The sequence below is a fragment of the Chrysoperla carnea genome, chromosome 3 (genome assembly GCF_905475395.1).
Source record: "Chrysoperla carnea chromosome 3, inChrCarn1.1, whole genome shotgun sequence".
In the NCBI taxonomy this organism is placed as follows: Eukaryota; Metazoa; Arthropoda; class Insecta; order Neuroptera; family Chrysopidae; genus Chrysoperla; species Chrysoperla carnea.
Window position 1 is genome coordinate 83,258,744 of NC_058339.1, and position 9,494 is coordinate 83,268,237.

Genomic DNA, 9,494 nt, shown 5'->3' on the forward strand with positions numbered 1-9,494 from the left:
TACTGCATCAGGACCAGGTCTGGACCAGATGAGGATAGCCTGATGTAAAGTTTAATCGAGTATCGTAAGGCATACTGCATCAGGACCAGATCTGGACCAGATGAGGAAAGCCTGATGTAAAATTTAATCAAGTATGGTAAGTCATACTGCATCAGGACCAGGTCTGGACCAGATGAGGATAGCCTGATGTAAAGTTTAATCGAGTATCGTAAGGCATACTGCTTCAGGACCAGATCTGGACCAGATGAGGAAAGCCTGATGTAAAATTTAATCAAGTATGGTAAGGCATACTGCATCAGGACCAGGTCTGGACCAGATGTTGATTGCCTGATGTAAAATTTAATCAAGTATGGTAAGGCAAACTGCATCAGGACCAGCTCTGGACCAGATGAGGATAGCCTGATGTAAAATTTAATCAAGTATGGTAAGGCATACTGCATCATGACCAGGTCTGGATCAGATGAGGATAGCCTGATCTAAAATTTTATCAAGTATGGTAAGGCATACTGCATCATGACCAGGTCTGGACCAGATGAGGATAGCCTGATCTAAAATTTTATCAAGTATGGTAAGGCATACTGCATCAGGACCAGGTCTGGACCAGATGAGGATAGCCTGATGTATAGTTTAATCGAGTATCGTAAGGCATACTGCATCAGGACCAGATCTGGGCCAGATGAGGAAAGCCTGATGTAAAATTTAATCAAGTATGGTAAGGCATACTGCATCAGGACCGAATCAGGACTAGATACAGTTATCATAATATAAAAGATTATCAAGTATATGACATGTTTCACATCATGCAATTTTTCTATAATGGAATAAATGATAATTTAATTCAATTCAAAATATTTTTCATATAAATTTTAATGAATCTAATCGTTCAATATAATTGGTCTGGTGAAATAATAATAATAGTAATAATAATAAATTTAATGTTTGATAAATAAACGTTTTTTTAAGTTACATCGATATCATAAACTTAGGATTACATATCATGTTCATAAATTTGAAAAATACACAAAAAAAATTTAATGCATATATTTAATTATAATGACATAACTTAATAACAAAGTATGCTATGATATTAAATGTCATAGTCAACATAATACAATATGTTTTATGCGAGTGTTTCATGTATGAAGTAAAGGAATTACATACAATTTTTCTTTTTGATTTGTACTTAAGTCAATACAAATCATTTTTTTCTCAATGTTAGTTAATGAACAAGTGATAATATTGGAATCTCTTCTAGTCACTTTCCACATATTTAATGATTCTGATGAACATGGATAGTTGTAAATTGGTTTTCTCTTTTTTAGTGTTTGCCCAGTAATTGTAATATTATTGTCACCTGAAGAAATATAAATATTATCAATTTGTAATATAAGCAAAATTGAATCTTGTCCTTTTTGGATAGATTATATTTTGGAAAGGAAAGTCAAACATGTGGTCACTTCAAGTGAATATATTATTTTTGTTTAGAACATTTATATATTCAAGCACAAACCTGTTTATTTGCAAGTATTCGTATGTTTACTTTAAATGTATATATTTTTTGGAATTACGTATATATGTACTTGCAAAGCATGTTGCAAGTGTCAGGCATGAATGTATCTCAGGCATGAATATGATGATATGTAGGTGTGTAGATCAGGCATATGAATAAGACATAATATATAGAATGAGGTTAGGTATATAATGACATTGAATAAAAATCATGAAATCCATGCGGTCTTTAAGTTTAATTAATTAAACCCGACGAATAATTAACAAATATAATTCAACTAGTTAACAAATGTGCATTAACTAGTTAACAAGATAATTTTTATTAAAATTATAAGTGAAATTTATAAGTTTGATAAAAAAAACTGAGTAAATGAAACAATTAGGTTATTTATAAATTTGTGTTGTGTTTAAAGTTTCGTTTTTAAGTTTAATTACGTAAATCATACAAGGTTAGTATAAAATATTAAGTTATTAATTCACTATAATCTTTGTGTGTTTGATTTTATCTTTTTAAATTTTTCAAGCATCATATCCCAAAAAGTATTAGACATACGGAACTGTGGGTCGGCTTAAATTGTTCCAAATTTAGTTTATTTTCCAAATGATATTAGCAACTAATGCCAGAAGCTCATTGTTTTTGAATTGAACTGAAAAAATCCGAAAATTTTATTACGCCGGTAGCACAATTCCTCTTTTTTGATTGCTAAATGTGGTTTTACACTCTCCTAAGGGGTCGGAATTACATATAAAAAATGTAGCAGTATTATTTAAAATCAGAAATATTTAAGTTGGGGGAAATAATCTGGAGGAGGAATAGCCAATGTCGCAACTGATATATCGATGCCCAGCCAAAATCGCTAATGAGAGAAGTTAGAAATTTTGAGGAGATATTGATTTTATAAATATAAGAAAGATCTATTAAAATAAGATAAAACAGATAACTAAAATAAATAATTAGCATTAAAATAAATTTTCTTTTCCAGAATAAACGTTTATACTATTGTCTTGATGGAAAAAATACCATTACTCGTAACATGGGTAATATTATTGGAGCATATATATCAAGAGACGTAGCACTGCCGTTTGTGGCGGTAAAAGCAACTCAAAACAAAAAAATTTTCAAAGATACAAATTTTTTCACTTGTATAAAAAGGATGTAAGTTATTTTATATTGCAGGATTACTCTCGTTGATAACTAATTAATTATTTCTTAATCATATGTTATTATTTTATACATAATTATAATTATTATTTTTTTATTACTTATTTAATTACGTACATAATTAATTAAAATTTTTTATTTTAGTTGCTGTAAGACAAAAATCCCAAAAAAATCAAGATATTATTCCTGACACCAAATTGCATCAAGCATTATCGTCAGTGCTAAATAATGCTAAAGATTGGGATGGCCACAGAGTAGCCAGGATAAAAAAAACAAGAAAATAAAAAAATTACTTTTTTTTGTTCACTTTTTTAAAAATTATTTTTTTTTTTGCTGTGTAAACAATTTTTAATATATAATAAATAATATTTTTAATTACAATAATAATAATAGTGTAATAATTTTTACAAGAATAAAGATTCGTGTTTCTTAAAGGGACCGGACCGGGCATACCGGATTTGGATTAGCCAAGGTATGTAACGCAGATGATTGATTTGGACCCGATTAGGAATTCTGAATCTGGTCCCGATAAAGTTCTCCTGATTGGGTCCCGACAAGGATTTCCTGATCGGGTCCAGATACATCATCTGCGTTACACACCTTATCTGGTCCAGATAAGGTTTTCCTGATCGGGCCCCGATAAGGTTTTCCTGATCTGGTCTTGATAAAGTTTACCTGATCTGGTCCCGATAAGGTTTTCCTGATCGGGTCCCGACAAGGCTTTCCTGATCGGGTCCAGGTACATCATCTGCGTTACACACCTTATCTGGTCCAGATCGGGTATGCCCGGTCCGGCCCTGGTAAGGATCACGAAAAAATTTCTAGTCGGGGTATGTGTATAGAAATAAAAAGCCATTACTCATCTGTTCACTGGAAAATCGTGTCTTGTCATTAGGCATCTCTTCATAGAATCTTTATTCCATGGAACTGACGTGAAATTTATTTTGCTTAGCAGCCATCAAAAATCTTATCATTGTATCACAACCTCGCTTTGTGAAAATCGTTGCAAAAAAAAAATTACCTAAATACTTTGATAAATAGTTTCTTCAGAGTGTATAAATCCGGCTTTCATCCATAATTATCTTCGTGAGTACTCGGTCATTGAATTAAAATGAATGAGATTATTTACCAAAAAATTTGACAAAAAATGAGTGTCAGACTACTTTTATTCTGGGGATCCGAGCGATCATACATTTTTGTATAAGAGAAGTTCATAAATTCTACCTTGGAAACTGAAATGGATACCCGAGTACTCGTTGACCGGACGGTTAAATAAACCATACCATATTATTTGGAAGTAGGTAATCGTACCATATAATAATATCTTTTGAAAGAGTTATTCTCTTCCTCCATTTTTGTTTATATTATTACGAATAAATATAAAAGTTACTTTTTATTATTGTAAGTTGTGGGTATCAAATATGATTATTATTATTACAATATCAGTAAAGTACAAATGGCTTGGGTATAATAAATTGTACTTTGCATTTACTATATATACTTGACTGTTTATCAAAAAGATAAACAGATTAAACATTATGCTTCTACATAGAATTTTATCCAGAGTATGTGCAGAGAGTAGGGTGATCCATTAGCATGATAAATTCAACGGATTCATTTTATAAATTTAAAGAGTGACATTCAAGAAAGTTTAGAGTAAATAAAAAAAAAAGTATAAAAAGTTTTGCACACAGATAATAAATATACATAGTATATTAAGTTTAGTTCCAAGTTTGTAACGCTTAAAAATAATGATGCTAGGAAAAAAATTTTGTTATAGGTGTTCATAAAATCACCTAATTAGTCCATTTCCGGTTGTCCGTCCGTCTGTGGACACGATAACTCAAAAACGAAGAAAGATATCGAGCTGAAATTTTTACAGCGTACTCAGGACGTAAAAAATGAGATCAAGTTCGTAAATGAGCATCATAGGTCAATTGGGTCTTGGGTCCGTAGGACCCATCTTGTAAACCATTAGAGATAGAACAAAAATTTAGTTGTAAAAAATGTTCCTTATCAAAAATTAAACAACTTTTGAAACATTTTTTCGTAAACATCACTGTTTACCCGTGAGGACGCCAATTAGGCGGAAATTTTATAATATGTACTATACTTGATTATCAGTTATGTATGTGTCACATGTTTGTATGTGTGATGTGATAAAGAAATCAACACTGACTATGCATGGTATTTCAACAATTAACTCAGTCAATTGTTTATTTTCACTTGTTTTTCTTAAAATGGTTAACCAAAGTCTCCCCCAAAGTCTGTTACAAATCTCATACATCAGTCTGTACATGTAAGTATAATTCATATAAACAATAAAATGACCATTTTCTTTATCTTTACAAAATTATCATATTTGTGGTTTAATATTCATATTTAGAATGCCATATTTACTCTTCCTTTATTTGTACTTTACTGTTCCTGTTTAAAATTGGTTGTAAATACAAAAGACCTACTTAGATATGGTCAATAAAACGGGAAAGTTTATTTGTTATTTAAGATTTCCTTTTCTAGGTCACGGATTCTTTGTTACTCAAAAAAACTTGAGAGTAAAAAAGTATATAAAATTATCTATGGGTGTCTCATGCAAGATTGAAATTTATAACGTAAATATTTATAGCGTATAATATTTGATGTATTATTAAAATCATCTTAAGTCGCGTTGAGCGACTTAATAATTTTTCAGTTAGGTGTAGAAAATTCTGGTTTGGTGGTCACCATGCTTTTGATCGTCACCTGGCTACATGAATACCACGTGACAGAACTACCACTGGCATAACTGATGCTTTTTTTATTTTATATTAGTTGTTACCCATTGGATATATTACAGTCATTGATAAATACAATTCTAGAATTCGGTGCGTGGCTTAATTATTGCAATATTAACGAAAATTTAATTATTTACACAATTTACGATAAGGATTACTATGCATGAAAACCATCCGGAAAAAATTATCTGCATGACGCTGAAAATTGTTTTATAATATGCATAGATAATCACATTGTTCTCAAAACAAAATACAAGTTTAAAATGTGTGAAGCACTTTCAAACATTTCAGAAATATTGTAAATTCAATGAATATGAAATGAAGCATCCACAACAGTCAATAAAACAATCCTTTTAAAATTTTAAGGAGTGTTCTTTGAATGATAAAAAACACGAGAAATAAAATAATATAAATGGTACATGGTTGACTCTCTTTACATGTTTTTAGCCTTTTGATCGTTTATCATATTTTTCTTATACTTATCGATTATTAAAATACAATAAAAAAACATAATAAGTGAACTACATTGAAAACAGAAGTCAATATAACTGGTTCAAAGTAAACAAGTATAAAAGATCAATGTATTATTTTACTCATTCTATCTTTGTCGAATAATATCTTTTATAGATGGTAGCTGATAAAAAAATATTATGCACTTTGAAGTAAATATAATTTATATATTTTTGGAGGCACTAGTAGTTGTAGGGTAAGCAAGTAGCAATTCGTAAAAAATCATAGTTGAATTTGGGCATAATTTAAACCAATTGTTAGAATTCCTTCAAAATAACATTTTCAGTCTACTTCGATAATTTTTACCAAAAATTTTTTAATGTAATAAGTAAAATAAATAAATTTTTTGAAATGAAAACTTCTTTTGGAACGTTGAGCACCTTTTGGATGAATAAAAACCATGGAACTCGCATCATCGGTATTTGTAATTGAACTCCTCCTAAACGGATGGACCCCGGAAGAGCATATAAATGATATTTAACATTACTTATCAAATGTATTTATTTACGCTCCCGCCATATTTATCAAGAATTGTGAACAGCTATTTGAGTAGTATTGAGGTATTATTTAGATATTGTGAATAGGTATTAATAAGAGCTATATGCAAGCACACTGAGCTCCACTTTCAAAGGCCAGTTATTCGCCGACAATCCCTATATTTAACTATCTTTTTTTTATATGGCAAAATAAATCTAAAAATACTTGATAAATCACATATGAGTGGGTTAGTTATTGAATTTTAATGTCAAACGGATTCGATAAAGGTTCGAAAATTGCTGGACATAAACTTTTGCTAAAATATATATCTCGTCCTTAAACATGTGGGAATTCTGACGAAACTTTATCATTTTTTTAGCTTTGCATATTTGATGGATAATATAAAAGGCGTCAAGGTCTAATTTGGGTAGTAAAAGAAAACAATCAATTTTTTTTTTTAGAATTGATATGATCTAAAAAGAAGTTAAAAAAATTATTTTGTACTTTCTAGACGCAATTACAAAAAAAGCACGTGTTACCACGCATTTTTATTTAAGTGCATGCAATATTCTTCTCAAATCAAGATTTTGGAATGAGAGCCAAAGTGCAAGGCTTGCCCATTTCACATTTTTTTAATTTTTAACTAAAATAGCAAATGAAATACTTCCCTTGAGTAACGAAATTAAGCAAGTTTTAAGATTATCAGACAATTTCACATGCACAAACTAGAAATTATTTGAGTGCGTTTCTTGACGGGGTATTTAAAATATTCTCACCAATTTTTGCATATTCAACAACAACCAGAGCATTTGTTTCTGATAAAGAGACTTTGTATGAATGTGAATGCTGCATATAATGTGTTTACTACTTTTAAAAAGAGAGTAGTTTGTTAAAATTTAATATTTGATCAAATGATTATAACAGAAAACAATTTTCATAGTCAAGTATTGTGAAAAAGTTATGATAGCTATTGTAACAATATGTTTAGTACAGGGTATTCATAGCATAAATGTACCTATTTTCTAAAATTCAAATTTATTTTTGGAAGAACTAAGAGAGCGAAGAACAAATTCTTATCGGAACAGGAAACAAAAATGTGGGAATCAACGAGTTTTTCCAATAGCGATAATGACTTATTGTATACAACAAAGCATATTGAGTACGTACTATATACTTTATTCTCCAAAGTTGTTTTTGTAGAGCCTTTTAACCCAAAACCACTTTGAAAATCCTCTTACCAATATTTTTGTATCATCTGGTTACCTATATACTTTTACGACTAACTATTGACTAATTTTGGCCGAATTTACAACGATATAGCTAATTAAAGAAAGAAAAAAACATAAGCAATATCTACTATTAAATTGGGTTTGCAGACCCCCTATGATAGTAGCGAACTTGATGAACATGCGTGTTGTGCGTTTATGATAAAATCCTGTTTTCTAGAAACTACTTATATAAGAAATATCAATACCTTTGCTGAATAAAATTATAAAAAGAAAGGTCCCCGATAATAACTGACAGATTATCTGAAGCGAAAAAAGAAAAAAATAATTTTAAAATAAAACTATATCTTTGTAGAATACCCAAACAAATGTGTTGTTACATTTTTCTACAAACCTTTTGAGGGAAAGTTATTGGTGTGAAATTGAAAATAGAAAAAAAATTGAAGAGCTTAGTGGATGAACATGTTAAGTGGCATTTTTGAGGAAATCGATATTTTCATGTGGATGAACATGTTATGCTCTCCTTTAAACATAGCATGTTTCCCCTTTTCGCTAACCTTTCAAATAAAGCTATTTTCAGTGGATGAAGTTGTTATGTAAGTTAAAAACTTTACAGCTGATTATCTCGATTCCACTTAATTGTCTCATAACATCTTCATCCACTAAGTTCTTCAATTATGTTCTGGTATATCATTCTGGTAGGTTAGGTTAGGTTAGGTATTCTGGTATAAAAGAAGGAAAATCTTAAATGCATTTTAGTACAAATTTCACATTTAGTTTTTGAAAACTATACTGTAACTTTCAGATTATTATGAAAAAATAAAAATAGTCTGGTTTTAAAACTAATGTCTTTCCTTTTAGCCAAAAAGAAAAAATAATGTACGGTATTGAATGGGATCTCACTGTTTTTTCAACTGGCATGCTTTTTGTTATTCAATGATATTTTTACAAATTTCAATCACGTTTTTCAAATTTCAATTAATTTTTTTCTTTAATGCAATTTATTCGAGAGTAAACTTTATTCAAGAAAATTGACTCAGCTTTTTAAAGATCATCGCTTTTTTCCCAGTCGTTTCGTAAAAAAAACCATAAACTAACACTGGAAACGTAGCAAAAAACACCGTTGATCAAATTTCCATTCAAAAAAAAAATCGGTTCACTTGTTTGGGTTGTATGATGCCATAGGTAGACACACAGATACACAAACACGTTGAACTAATAACATCCCTCTTTTTAGCCGAGGATTAAAAATTTAAATCATATAAGAGGCACTCCGTTTGAAAAATTAACTTTATCAGAACCATATTGACCAAGTCCTTAATGATCATATCTACAACGTCTTTTGAAAAATTGAAATATATGAAGATTACTAGTATGTCGATCATGCAGAAATTCCTTGTGATACCATTGTGACTATTTAATATTAGATACCATTCACTATAGTACTGTAGTTACTATTTATAACCGTCCTTATGAAAATACTACCTTAATCTTCCAGGTCACACATATGTTGTAAATAAGGAAGAGCCAAACTCTATGCGGTGATGTATGTGAAACTGAATGTTTACGACATTCAATGCCTTAAATAGACAAGAAAATATTATTTCTATATCATTTCTTTTATCTACCAAGGAAGTTTTCAATAACGATAATTTATTTTATATGTACCCTGTGTGCAAATATTTATGTAAATTCGATATTATATTTTTACACTTCATTTAAATCAAAATCTACGTTTTCAACAAGCATCAACTTGGATTGGAATCCAGCCTTAGAAGTAGTCTTACTAAATTACGCACTCGGATTCATTATTAATTACCTACTTTCCAGACAAAG

The 9,494-nt window shown here is 30.0% G+C and overlaps 1 long non-coding RNA gene across 1 annotated transcript; it reads left to right on the forward strand.

Moving 5' to 3' along the window:
* Nucleotides 1-1,934: 1,934 nt before the first annotated feature.
* LOC123296734 lies at nt 1,935-2,936 on the forward strand. Its single transcript, XR_006535193.1, has 3 exons — nt 1,935-1,958; nt 2,493-2,665; nt 2,816-2,936. It is a non-coding gene; the product is annotated as an uncharacterized LOC123296734 (long non-coding RNA).
* Nucleotides 2,937-9,494: the final 6,558 nt, after the last annotated feature.